This window comes from Rhinatrema bivittatum, chromosome 2 (genome assembly GCF_901001135.1).
Source record: "Rhinatrema bivittatum chromosome 2, aRhiBiv1.1, whole genome shotgun sequence".
Taxonomy (NCBI): domain Eukaryota; kingdom Metazoa; phylum Chordata; class Amphibia; order Gymnophiona; family Rhinatrematidae; genus Rhinatrema; species Rhinatrema bivittatum.
In genome coordinates this window covers 696,959,403-696,974,270 of record NC_042616.1, presented here as the reverse complement: position 1 = coordinate 696,974,270, position 14,868 = coordinate 696,959,403, and the positions used below count along the sequence as shown (strand labels likewise).

General features: G+C 42.1%; 1 protein-coding gene across 1 annotated transcript in view; it reads right to left on the bottom strand.

The window, feature by feature from the left end:
- Positions 1 to 2,324, bottom strand: part of OSGIN2 (oxidative stress induced growth inhibitor family member 2) — a 125,045-nt gene extending 122,721 nt beyond the window's left edge. Inside the window, exon 1 of the mRNA XM_029591628.1 lies at positions 2,283 to 2,324. The gene's annotated coding sequence lies outside the window, so the exon portion shown is untranslated. The remainder of the gene's footprint in view (positions 1 to 2,282) is intronic.
- Between the last annotated feature and the right edge of the window lie 12,544 nt (positions 2,325 to 14,868).

Below are 14,868 nucleotides of genomic sequence, written 5' to 3'. Positions count from 1 at the left end.
AGTCAGGCTGTGGACCGGAGCAGGCTGCAACCTGGACCGGAGTCTGTAGCTGGCTGTGAACCAGAGCAGGCTGTAGACTGGAACGGAGGCTGTAGCTGGCTGTGAGCCAGAGCAGGCTGTAGACTGGAACGGAGGCTGTAGCTGGCTGTGAACCGGTGCAGGCTGAAGCGGAGCCAGGATCGGACCAAGGTCGGAGGCAGGCGGCAAGCTGAAGCAAAGTCAGGAGCGGACCAAGGTCGGAGACAGGCGGCAAGCTGAAGCGAAGTCAGGAACGGACCAAGGTCGGAGGCAGGCGGCAAGCTGAAGCGTAGTCAGGCAATCCAAAGGTCAAGTCAGGAGCGAGGAACAGACGAAAGCGCAACTCAGAACTACTAGGCAGTAGTGAACCTCGTTGCAAGGCAAGGAGAAGGCGTCCGGACGCCGGTTAAATCAGATTCTGGGCGTGGCGTCGTTAGCACAGGCGGGGTCCGACTTCCGGGAGCTGTGCGCACATAGTGTGCGTCCTCCCGCGCGCGCGAGGCAGCGGGGAGACGGGCAAGCAATGGCGGACGCCATGAGGAACCAGTAGAGCCGCAGGGGTCCCGGGCATACGGAACGCGGCGTTTCCAGTAGTGGAGGTGAGCCCTGCTCAGAGAAGGGGAAGCGGTGGAGACCACAACACATGATTACTTTTGTTTGTTCAAACCAACACATACATTTTTGTCCCCAGTTTTTCTCTGTCCTTAACATTTATTTATTATTTATTCATATATTCACTTTTATATTCCATTTTACCAAGATTAGCTCAAAATGGAGAACAGTTTGTAACATTAAACAATCTTAAAACATAAAATACAATCATAAATATGAAATGGGTGAAGTGAATTGAACATAGATAATGAATATGGGTGAATTCAGTTCTTTATTATTGACTAGTAATGACAAAGTAGGGAGTAGGCCTAATGGGCACAATGATTAAATGGTCCGCATTGGTGCAAACCTTATGGGCACTTTTTATCTGTGGGGTTTGCACCAATAACAAAACAGAACTGTGCGGATAATTTGATTTCATTATTGCCTCTGGAAAAAGTATCAGTAGAGATTAGCATCTGCTTTTTCTGCAGGTACATTTCCCAGCCAAAACAATGCATGTAATTTTGAAAAATCACAAACTATGTGCAATGACCTAAACCCACCCTCCAGAAAGCCTCCAAACAATGTGGATGCACAATTACATGCTTCGTTGAAGAACATGCCTAATTTTACCTATATCGTGGATGCACAAATTTCAAATAGCCCATTTCTGTAGGTAGGACATGTTTTACTTTCAGAAATGGCTTTTGAAATTGCCTCCCTCTGTACAAAGCATTAAAACAATATCAGTGGATGCCACTGGGTCACAGACAAAGTCTAATAATGAAAGAAGTGCCATACCAGACAGAAATAGTTCAATTGGAGAATTTCCCTAAGGGCAATGTTCTACTGTGGAAATTCTTATCTCATGAATATCTCATGCTTCAACAGTTTAAACTAAATGAACAATGAAGGCATGACAGCAAGAATTCTGGGTAGCGTGTTGCATTTCAGCTAATTATACTGTATGTTCGTCTCTAAATTTCCATGGTAACGTTAAGGTTTGGACAAGCGTGACTGAACTCTAAGGATATTTTGAGAAATAAATTCATTAAAAGACTTAAAGAACAGGGACTCAGAACTTGACTTCATTTAAATACAGAGATAACACTCAAACATAACATCTTTGCAGGATGTACAATATTACAAAATTACAGTTAGAGTAACCATATCATTGATAAGATGTTCAGAATGTTGGTATCACAATTTATATATGAAAAAGTTTTCATGAATCATTGATACTGGTTGAAATGCTATCAAAGAGACGAGCAGAATTATTGATATGCAATATTAGCCATTATTCCACTTGATAAAATCATGTACAGAACATTTGGACTAATGAAAAATTGCACATTGTTCATGAAGGCATTGTGTTGAATATTTGTGTGTATATTGATTTTGTATGTATGTGGATATGGTTTATATTTGTGTTTCTGTTTGTGTATTTGTATGTCTTTTGTTTTGTGTGTGTGTGTGTGTGTGTATATGTATTCTTTATTAGCTGGTGACTGTTTTTGTCTTTGTATGTGTGTCTGTGCTTGTATTTGAGGATTTGTATGTGTGTGTGTTTGTGTACATGTATGTGTGTGCCAGAAGCTGGGAAAAGGAGAGAAAAGATCCATGTGGAATATGTGCTCATCCTAGCCATTGTTAAAAGTTAGCAACCTTACCTGCCCCACTGGTGTTTCACTGATCAGTCAACATGAGTGGCCATCCAGTGCTTGTGCTGATTGATCAGTGAGACTTTATGACATCACAAAGCCTCCAACCAGGATCCCATATAGGCACCCAGCCAGCACCTCAAGTGTCAGCCACACAAAGCCCTCTGCCTTTTTATATATAGATAGATTTGGATGTGAATGAACCTTTTTATATAGCATGATTGGTTATGACCAGACTGTACTCCTGTTATGATTGTTTCAAAAATATAAGAATTTCACAATATGGAACACTGGCTTTATGCTGTCTTAAATACTTGTATCTGTTTGCAGTATTGTTGTGTTATTTGCAAATGAATGCGAAAAGACAAAACGTACGAATACAGAGTCAGAGAGTTTCTGCAGTATAGCAGATAAAGAGGCCAGTGTATGAAACTGCACTAATGCTTTTGCAGGTGTTAATTATAATAAAGCGCCGTTAGCACACACAATTTAGTTTACATGCATTAACAGTGCTTTTATGGTGAATATTCAAAGATAAAGGCAGGGGTTGCACATGTAAAATCAGCATATGCACCCGTAGGTTACCCCTGCGGGCAATAAGCAAATTTTCAGAAGGACGAGAGAAGGTGCTGCCATGTGGAAAAGTATGCATGTACAAAGAGGGCATCTTGAGAGCATTCTAGGAAGGGGCTTGGAAGTATGTGCATATTTTCATACTTTATAATCGCAGTACATGTATATATATATATATCATCAAACATGCATGCATGCTTTTACATCTCCTAATCAAGTCCAAGAAATTAAATCTGACGTTTCTTTTGTCTGACGTTTTTGGGTAGAGGGCCTGGAGCAAGTGGTGGAGGGTGCAGCTGAATTAGTGAAGGTCTGGGTCAACTGGTGTAGGTGTTGGCAAACTGGTGCTTTGAAGTATGCACACAATTAAGTATTTTATAAGCATGATCAATCAGCTTCATAAAATACCTACCTTCCAATATAAACTGATGGTTATTATGCGCACATGATACAGTCATTTGTCATGTACATTTTATGTGCAGACTTCATAAAATATTTGCAGAAATTATGCGCACTACTGCATTACAAACTTGTCCACTACTGATACATACACACATGTTTTTGGGGTGATGATGCGTGGTATTTTATAAACAGTATGCCTCCTGCTGCACAGTATTGAAACTACAAGCATATCTTTAAGCACACCGTCTTTTGCGTGTATGCACTAAGGGATGCACACAATTGAAAATTAGCTCATTAATGTGCATTATTGAGCTTGCAAGAGTTTTAATACGAAAACCTATAATAGGTATTGAGATGCAAAACATCAGTACCTAGTAACAGAGAAAAATGTTATAGAGTACAAAAGAGAACACAAACACATTAATGCAAAAAACCATAACTACACTCCTCCCCCTCCTGCAGAAGGCATCCTAGACTGACTACCCAAGATGTTCACCTCAGGAGAGGTAAAGCGAGGAGAAAGCTCCAATAGCAGACTGAAAACATTTGCAGTTTCTATTTAGCATGTTTTTGAATAGCTTGTCAATATGTTATTTGGTCTGGCTCAGAAAAAAATAGGAAAAGCCATCCAGTCTACCCATTTCCCTTATCTACTGCAATGCTACAGGCCCTACTTGATTTTTTACTTTATTTTTGCTTCTCCACAAATACTCCATGGATTCTTGACTTCTGGTACTGGTTTATACCTCTTCACTCCAGATGCAGTTCCATACATTCACCATCCTTTCTATAAAGAAATGTTACATCTCTTTTATAAGTCTCCTATTATCAGAGGGTCTGTAGGGGCATTCCATTTTGTCTCATTGTGAAAACTGTAGTTTTATTGTAAAAGTTTTCTCCTTTCTCCAGTAATGGTTCTGCCCAATCTGCCTGTTCAGGGTCAGAATGGGTGTGTGTGAAGCAGGGACCCTCACGTCTCCTAGAGAAATGCTCACTGTGAAGCAGAAATGACTCAGAACTCTTCTGTGGCAGCATACAAGGATTTACTTGGAAACTGGAATAAAAAAATTAATAAGCATTCCATATACAGTTACATTGTTCTGTACAGGTGATTGTGCTGCATAATAGGCAGGGAGGAAGATGGAAACTTAACTCACTAATATAGCTTACATCTTATCTAGAAGCCCATGCAGACCCATCCTTCTCCTCCAGGGTTCGATAATACCAGCTAGAAGAATGTTAACCCTTTGCTTTCTGCTCTGGAGGATGATGTTTTGTTATCGGTCTTCCAACACCCCTTCTCGATGGCTGAACAGTCAAACCTCAAGACCTGCCCTTTTTGGGTTGTTCCTGTTGCAGTCTCTGATGGAAATCCTACAGCTGTCCACAAATGTCCTAACGGGGAGAGTCGTATTTCTTGTGCTGCTTCCCTCTATTCCCTGGTCTCACATCTAGGTGGTCTTTCAACATTCTCCCAGGTTGAGGACTCTGGTATTTTTTGGACCTACACTCTGATTGAGAGTCTGCTGAAACTGTGCTCTGGTCTCCAAGTCCAGAAACTCTGGGTCAGATCTGGCAAGCTCTCAGGCATGGCCACTTAGACACAGCATTTTCATTGAAAACAATGGGATTGCACAGTGTACTTCCATGACCTAGAAGCTGGGTTTCAGAGTACAATCCAGCAATTGTTACTCTAATATTGTTCAATTTAGTTCACTAATCTGAATGGTCATGATTTATGACAGGAAACGGAAGAGATTGCTGCACCCTGTACCAAATAAAACAAAACAAGCTTATGGTAGGATACCAGGCGGCATCAGATCATGCAGGGGCAAGCTGATTGTGATCTAGCAGAATGAGCCTTCATTCACAACTACCTGGGAATTTTCACCTATTTTGTATACTCTCCTAACTCATTTAGTGCAGTCATTGCAGTGACATTACTCAGGAGCCAGGCATCAGGATTCCCTCCATAACCCTGGAATCAAGGGCCTTAAGTCTGGCCATTAGGTGTCACCATTGCATGATAACTGGGACTCTCTTACCCCAAAGTCTGTGAACGCTGTCTGCATTCCTAGCAATGGTTGGCATGGTGAGCAGAACATCTTATCCAGGAATCAAACCCATGTCCTTCTGCATGGCAGTGTGCAACACAGCCACTAAGTCGCTGGGCTGGCCCCACCAATCTGGTTCTTTTCAGTTAATGCTAAAATCTTTGCATATAGTAGCCCAAGGATTCAGGGTTATAACTACCAGAATGCAATGGGGCATAAGTTATAAGTGCAAAGAAAGTAAAATCTGAAACAAAACTTTAAATCAAGATTTGATCTGTTTTTCTATGACATGGAACTCAAGTTTAATTAAATCAAAAAAATATACACTTGAGCAATTTTTCCTAAGTTTCAATATTCCAATAAAAATTCATATTCATTTACTAGGGACATTATAACAGTGCATGCACTTTTTAGTGCTTTTCAACCAGGGTTGAAATTGCTATAGTAGTGATTCAATATATTTGCCTGTCTGGAACCACAGTGACTTCTGTAAAATACCACTGATCAGGTCTAAACTTGTAGATAAGAATGAGCACAGGCCTGGCACTATCCTGTTGAATATGACCTTGATCTGATAAGAGTGAGGTAATTTTCAGTATGGTCAAAGTTGAAAAGCACTAAAAAATTTATGTCTAAGCATGATTTTCACTTCCTTCCTTGTTCAAGTAGTGCTTATGAACAGAACAGAGCTCTGGAAATTCACTTTTAATGCTTTAGAAGTCATCAGATGATTTCTCTCTGTCCAATGTTATGGTAAAGCTACCTGACCACAGGTAACCTGTGTGATTTTGAACTTTCATTAAACTGAAACATATACTAAGTGCTGCTCACTTGCTAATTCCTTTAGAAAAACTGGATGAAATAGTTTGTGTGCCAAGCTCATGAAGCTGCAGATGTGTTTTATTAGCTTTATTTTGGATGCAAGTTGTTCCAATATAATTACTTTGTCGACATATTTTCAATTGTTTCCCAATGTATTATTATATGTTGAAATAATTGACCTCTGAACCAAGATTGTGTAATGTGTGGTTCATAGACTTCAACAACTTTAAAATATGGTTCTCATTGATACAAAGCATCTGCAGAGTTTTGGAGATCAGCTCTAGTACAATTTATTTGTAACAAAGAAATTGCCTTCATTTCTATCCTTTGTTGTTGCTTAGGGGCTAGTTTTCAGTGGAATCCAGTCTGTGGAATCCAGTCTGCTAACTAAAGAGCTAGCAAGTTACATCCTGTGTATGGGGTGAAAATTTGACCCCACTGACCAGCAAAATGTAGCCAAACTGGGCACTTAACGAGTGTTAAAACCACATGAACACATTATTATTGGCAATACCTGCTTAAGTGCTACCAAATTACAAAGTAAAATCCTATTAACGCAAATAAAATATCAATGAACTGCATCATAGTCAAATGCCTGCAAGTCAGCAAATTAATATCAAAATGGATTAATGCAAATTGCATTAAACCACTTGATTTGTGTTAAGCCTGTAAGAGTTATCCAGAGGTTATAATTAATTTTGACCAAGAGCACTAGGAAGCTCACATGCTTGCCATTGCCTTCCCATTCTCCTAAAATGGCTGCCCACAGCCTGAAATAACAACCCTCAAGCAAAACCCCCTCTGAGCAACCCCTCCCAAAGTAAAGTCCCCCCAAGCGGACTGTCCCAGCAGAGCAGATCTCTCCCCTGCTTGCATCTGCAGAGCAAAAGAGAGTATAGGGTTAATCAGTGACATTTTAACTTCCCTATAATAAGAAAAATGAATCCAGTTGAACTATTTAGGGCTTACTTGATACAGGTTCTAAAAATCCCAGAGAAATGCCTTCCTGTCATCATAAAGGCATATTATCTAGGTGGGAAAATGAAAAAAATGAATAAAGCAGATCAAAATCAGAAATTAGAAGTAGATAATGAACGAGAAGTTGTTAATAATTCTATAGATTTGACAGATCTTTTACAAAAATCCCAGGATGAGATAGTAGTAAAATCTAGGGGGATACTATTAGTACAGCTGGCTTTTTCCTCAGATAAAGACCTCGTAATGAGATCATTTTTCCAAAACAGGTTAGGTACCTTTTATGGTGAAAAAATTTGGATATTTCCAGATTTAATAAAGATCACTCAGATACGGAGGAAAAACTTTTTACAATATAGGGGGAAAGTTTTGGAGAAAGGCGGTTATTTCAATTTGAAATATCCATGCAGATGTATCGTAAAACTGAACGGTAATAACTATTCTTTTACAGATCCAGAGGGCTTAAGGGATCTTCTTGCAATGTAAAGTCCGGTATAGAGAAATGTGAGGGGTTTGAATGCATAAATTTCATTTTGTTTTTGTTTGTTTCCTTAAGACCGTTCGATTGAAAAGAAAGACACTTCTATTACCTTTAATATTAGTCTTATGAATGTCGGGTAAATAGTTTTCCTTTTGTGTTGAATAACAAAACATTTTTTACCTGTGCAAATTATTGTATTATATCTGACTCTTAAGACTTTATTTTCAGTTGTATGTTAATATGTTTTCAAAAAACTTTATGAAAACAATAAACAGAGAATTCAAAAAAAAAAAAAAAATTAGAAAAGTAGTCCAAGTGACTGTAACTAAAAACTCACCTGAGCTAAAAAATTCTAACTTATTACTATCAATTAAAAAGCAGAATGAAAATACAAACAAAAAACAAACTTTGAAATGTTTGTATGCTAATGCCAGAAGTCTAAGAAGTAAGATGGGAGAATTAGAATGTATAGCAGTGAATGATAATCTAATATATAAACCAACCCCCAGTGTATTTTAATTTTTTACCAAATATCAAAAATAATTCTTTGCTCACGATCAAGTCTTGATTTACGTGTTATTTTAAAAGGTAAACTGCAAAGTGTCGTGAGACCCTTGCACATTACCCAATACTTCAACAACAAAATTTTTGAAAAGGTAGAGGAAGGGTTTCATATATAGGTTTCTCAGCCCAGCATAAGGTCTGTTAGATTTTCAAGTATAATCATCAACCAAGCCTCCTCCACCTATGGGTTTTTTTAAAATTCTGTGCAAACCCTAGTGAAAACTGCAACACAATTTTTTTATCCCTTAAAACCAATTTTTCTTAAATATTATTTATAAGATTCTAATGCCTCCTTCAATGTAATTTCAAAGTCCCGACTTATCTGACGATGTTGATCCACCCAGGAGGGTGGATCAACAGTGAATGATGACATAGACTTAATTGGCATCTCAGAGACATGGTGGAAGGAGGATAACCAATGGGACAGTGCTATACCGGGGTACAAATTATATCACAATGACAGAGAGGAGCACTCGGGAGGAGGTGTGGCGCTTTATGTCCGGGATGGCATAGAGTCCAACAGGATAAACATCCTGCATGTGTTACGGCTCAGGACTAGAAAGTGGACCCTTGGGCCGGCCAGGCGGAGCAGCCGCTCCGAGATGAACTGGACGTCGGGAGACAGCACACAGCTGCTGAAACGTAGCGAGTTTCACCTGGAGGAAACGGAATCCCCCCAGGAGGAGCCCGTAGGGATCCGAACCCCGGGACTAGAGTACGTGGTGGAGACGAGACGTCTGGATGGTCCAGTGGTCGAGGCTGGCAGCAAGCAAGAAGAGTCGGAGCGAGCCAAGGTCAGGAGCCAGTAAGACAGCCGAGGGAGCAGGACCAGGAACAACAGGAACTGGACTGGACAGGGACCTCAGAGACAGCAGGAACAAGACCAGGACTGGAAACATGAAGACAGCAGGAACTGGAACAGGACTGGAACCACGAAGACAGCAGGAACTGGAACAGGACTGGAACCACGCAGACAGCAGGAACCGGAACAGGAGTCACCGAAGCAGGAACAGCAACTAGAACTTCCGCAAGGGAGAGACCTCGTTGCAAGGCACTGAACGGTGGGCAGACACTGGCTTAAGTATCCTGCCGGCCTCTGACGTCATCTGAGGGGCGGTCCAGCACTTCTGGGTGCTGGACCTTTAAAACCCCGGGCTTCGCGCGCAAGCGTTGCCAAACGGGGGAGGAGCTGGAATCAGGCCTCGGCGGCGTCTCCCTCATAGAGACACCGCTGCCACGCGGCCAGGCAGGCCCAGAGTCTTGCGGTTCCTGGCGTGGCACGGAGGGCAGCAGGCAAGGTAAGGACCCGGTCGCTAGCTTAGCGACCGGGACCGCAACAGCATGAGACCAAATACAAAATTGAATCTTTATGGGTAGAAATCCCTTGTGTGTCAGGGAAAACTATAGTGATAGGGGTATACTACCGTCCACCTGGCAAGATGGTGAGACGGACAGTGAAATGCTAAGAGAAATTAGGGAAGCTAACCAAAACTGGTAGTGCGGTAATAATGGGAGACTTCAATTACCCCAATATTGACTGGGTAAATGTATCATCGGGTCACGCTAGAGAGATAACGTTCCTGGATGGAATAAATGATAGCTTTATGAAGCAATTGGTTCAGGAACTGACCAGAGAGGGAGCAATTTTAAATCTAATTCTCAGTGGAGCACAGGACTTGGTGAGAGAGGTAACGGTGGTGGGGCCGCTTGGCAAAAGTGATCATTATATGATCAAATTTGATTTAATGACTGGAAGAGGAAATGTGCAAATCCAAGGCTCTCGTGCTAAACTTTCAAAAGGGAAACTTTGATAAAATGAGAAAAATTGTTAGAAAAAAACTGAAAGGAGCAGCTACAAAAGTAAAAAATGTCCAAGAGGCGTCGTCATTGTTCAAAAATACCATTTTAGAAGCACAGTCCAGATGTATTCCACACATTAAGAAAGGTGGAAAAAAGGCAAAACAATTACCAGCATGGTTAAAAGGGGAGGTGAAAGAAGCTATTTTAGCCAAAAGATCTTCATTCAAAAATTGGACGAAGGATCCAACAGAAGAAAATAGGATAAAGCATAAACATTGGCAAGTTAAATGTAAGACATTGATAAGACAGGCTAAGAGAGAATTTGAAAAGAAGTTGGCTGTAGAGGCAAAAACTCACAGTAAAACATTTTTAAATATATCCGAAGCAGAAAGCCTGTGAGGGAGTCAATTGGACCGTTAGATGATCGAGGGGTTAAAGGGGCACTTAGAGAAGATAAGGCCATCGTGGAAAGATTAAATGATTTCTTTGCTTCAGTGTTTACTGAAGAGGATGTTGGGGAGGTACCCGTAATGGAGAAGGTTTCATGGGTAATGATTCAGATGGACTGAATCAAATCACGGTGAACCTAGAAGATGTGGTAGGCCTGATTGACAAAATGAAGAGTAGTAAATCACCTGGACCGGATGGTATACACCCCAGAGTTCTGAAGGAACTAAAAAATGAAATTTCAGACCTATTAGTAAAAATTTGTAACTTATCATTAAAATCATCCATTGTACCTGAAGACTGGAGGATAGCAAATGTAACCCCAATATTTAAAAAGGGCTCCAGTGGCGATCCGGGAAACTACAGACCAGTTAGCCTGACTTCAGTGCCAAGAAAAATAGTGGAAAGTGTTCTAAACATCAAAATCAAAGAACATATAGAAAGACATGGTTTAATGGAACAAAGTCTGCATGGCTTTACCCAGGGCAAGTCTTGCCTCACAAATCTGCTTCACTTTTTTGAAGGAGTTAATAAACATGTGGATAAAGGTGAACCGGTAGATATAGTATACTTGGATTTTCAAAAGGCGTTTGACAAAGTTCCTCATGAGAGGCTTCTAGGAAAAGTAAAAAGTCATGGGATAGGTGGCGATGTCCTTTCGTGGATTGCAAACTGGCTAAAAGACAGGAAACAGAGAGTTGGATTAAATGGACAATTTTCTCAGTGGAAGGGAGTGGGCAGTGGAGTGACTCAGGGATCTGTATTGGGACCCTTACTTTTCAATATATTTATAAATGATCTGGAAAGAAATACGACAAGTGAGATAATCAAATTTGCAGATGACACAAAATTGTTCAGAGTAGTTAAATCACAAGCAGATTGTGATAAATTGCAGGAAGACCTTGTGAGACTGGAAAATTGGGCATCCAAATGGCAGATGAAATTTAATGTGGATAAGTGCAAGGTGATGCATGTAGGGAAAAATAACCCATGCTATAATTACACAATGTTGGGTTCAATATTAGGTGCTACAACCCAAGAAAGAGATCTAGGTGTCATAGTGGATAACACATTGAAATCGTTGGTTCAGTGTGCTGCGGCAGTCAAAAAAGCAAACAGAATGTTGGGAATTATTAGAAAGGGAATGGTGAATAAAACGGAAAATGTCATAATGCCTCTGTATCGCTCCATGGTGAGACCGCACCTTGAATACTGTGTACAATTCTGGTCGCCGCATCTCAAAAAAGATATAATTGCGATGGAGAAGGTACAGAGAAGGGCTACCAAAATGATAAGGGGAATGGAACAACTCCCCTATGAGGAAAGACTAAAGAGGTTAGGACTTTTCAGGTTGGAGAAGAGATGACTGAGGGGGGATATGATAGAGGTGTTTAAAATCATGAGAGGTCTAGAACGGGTAGATGTGAATCGGTTATTTACTTTCTCGGATAGTAGAAAGACTAGGGGGCACTCCATGAAGTTAGCATGTGGCACATTTAAAACTAATCGGAGAAAGTTCTTTTTTACTCAACGCACAATTAAACTCTGGAATTTGTTGCCAGAGGATGTGGTTAGTGCAGTTAGTATAGCTGTGTTTAAAAAAGGACTGGATAAGTTCTTGGAGGAGAAGTCCATTACCTGCTATTAAGTTCACTTAGGGGTAGATTTTTAAAAAATGCCCGTTCGCGTACTTTTGTTGGCGCACCAGTCGCAAACAAAAGTACGCTGGATTTTAGTAGATACGTGCGTAGCCGCGTGTATCTGCTAAAATCCAGGATCGGCGCGCGCAAGGCTGCCGATTTTGGGCAGCTGGCGCGCGCCGAGCCGCACAGCCTGCCTCCATTCCCTCTGAGGCCGCTCCGAAATCGGAGCGGCCTCGGAGGGAACTCTCTTTCGCCCTCCCCTCACCTTCCCCTCCCTTCCTCTACCTAACCCACCCCCACGGTCCTATCTAAACCCCCCCCCTACCTTTGTCCAGGGATTTACGCCTCCCGGAGGGAGACGTAAATCCACGCGCGCCAGCGGGCCACTGGTGCGCCGAGACGCGACCCGGGGGCGGTTCTGGAGGGCGCGGGCACGCCTCCGGACCACCCCGGGCCGAAACCATGCCCCAGGGCCCGCCCCTGAAACGCCGCATCCCGCCCCCAAAACGCTGCGTCGATCGGCCCCGCCCCCGACACGCCCCCGACAAAAAACCCCGGGACTTACGCGAGTCCCGGGGCTCTGCGCGCGCTGGCAGGCCTATGGAAAATAGGCGCGCCGGCGCGTAAGGCCTTGCTCGCGTAAATCCGGGCGGATTTACGCGAGCAGGGCTTTTAAAATCCACCCCTTAGAGAATAGCCACTGCCATTAGCAATGGTAACATGGAATAGACTTAGTTTTTGGGTACTTGCCAGGTTCTTTTGGCCTGGATTGGCCACTGTTGGAAACATGATGCTGGGCTTGATGGACCCTTGGTCTGACCCAGTATGGCATTTTCTTATGTTCTTATGAATATGCAGAGGAAAATCAGGTCAATGTCCTTCAGTTGAACCTAATATGCCCAAGGCTTCTGATTTATCTATATTTAATTTAAATACTGAGAAGCTACCATAATCCACAAAAATATCCAGAATCTTCCTAGTATGCTCTCTTGCCTCAGGAACAAACAGTAAGATATCATCTGCAAATAAAAATGTTGTAGGCAAGTGGTTTTTTGAATGCACTCTTTCTGTTGTATGCATTTTTCCAGGGGTGCTATCAGGGGTTCTAAAGTGAGAATTCATAGCGAAGGACAGAGCTGGCAGCCTTATCTAGTCCCCCTAGCAAGAGAAAATGGTGTAGAAGAACCTCCGTTCAGTAAGTATAATACTTGCCATGGGATTTATGTGAATAACATTTGTATAGCATCCTTTTATAAAACTAGAAAACCCAAATATTTCTAGTTTTGTTTTGTTTTTTTGCAGAAATGACCAAGACATTCTAACAAATGAATTTTCTGCTTCAAACCCTATCAGCATAGGATGTTTAATATGAAGCTTGTCACATATGTCCACATATGTCCAACTGCAATTCTACGTACATTTATTCTTGATTTCCATCCTGTAACAAACCCTGCCTGCCCTTTTGAAATTAGTGATGGTAAAATTTGTTTCAGAATGTTAGTTAAAGTTTTTGCATAACATTTTATGTCCAGGTTAAGCAGGTTGATGCAACATAGTGCACTCAGCTGAGCACACAGCTATGCACATGTTTGGACACGCGTTGTGGACTCACGCCCAAAACCCCTGATGCAATAAGGGGATTAGCACATCCAAAACGCCTGACCAAACCAGTGCATAGCTAATTGCGTGCAGAAAATACTGCTTTTCTGTACTTCCTCTGACTTAATATCGTGGCAATAATAAGTCGGAGGAACCGAAAAAAAGGAGGACTGGCAAAAATAAAATAAAATGAAATAAAATGTCGCCAGCAGTCAGGTTAGGAAAACAGACGCTCAATTAATTAGCGTCCATTTTTCTAACCCGTGGCTGTGCACAGATTAGGAAAACGGACGCTATTAAAATTGAGCGTCCGTTTTCCTAACCCGCTGAGAGCCACCTCTCCTGGATGCCCGATGCCAAGGAAGGGCTGGGGACGCACAATTTTCCTTAGCGCCTCCTTTTTACTGCAGCAGCCCATTTAAATATCAAATCGGGCAACATACATAGAAACATAGAAACATAGAAATGACGGCAGAAGAAGACCAAACGGCCCATCCAGTCTGCCCAGCAAGCTACGCAGTTTATCCTTTTTTTTTTTTTTTTTTTAAATCTTCCCCCCTCCCCCTTTTTCTCCCTCCCACCCATCACTATTGGCTTCCAGCACCCTCTGGCCCCAATTCCCTTCCACCCCTCCACCAATGCAGAGAGCAGCGCCATATCCCCATCCCAGTGAACATCCAGCTCAATCAGGGGTAGCAACCGCTGCAACAAGCGGCCACACCCCTGCCCCATACTCTTACCCACCTCTGTTATGTTTGTTTTTTGTTTTTTGTTGTTGTTTTTTTTTTTTTTTTGAGATGGCAGCCCTCCATCCTTCCGCTCCGTGAAGGTGGAACACAAACCACTGGCCACTGGCATCCCGCTCCGTGAATGCCTCTGTGGCTACTGCCGCTCCGTGCAGTGTTTTGCTGCCTGAAGGTGGAACACCAACTACTGGCCACTGGCATCCCGCTCCGTGAATGCCTCTGTGGCTACTGCCGCTCCGTGCAATGTTTTACCGCCTCCTCTATATTTACGCCCACTAGACTTGATGGATCCACAGTGTTTATCCCATGCCCCTTTGAAGTCTTCCACAGTTTTAGACTTCACCACTTCCTCCGGAAGGGCATTCCAGGCATCCACCACCCTTTCCATGAAGAAATACTTCCTGACATTGGTTCTTAGTCTTCCTCCCTGGAGCCTCAGCTCGTGACCTCTGGTTCTGCTGATTTTTTTCCGACGGAAAAGGTTTGTCG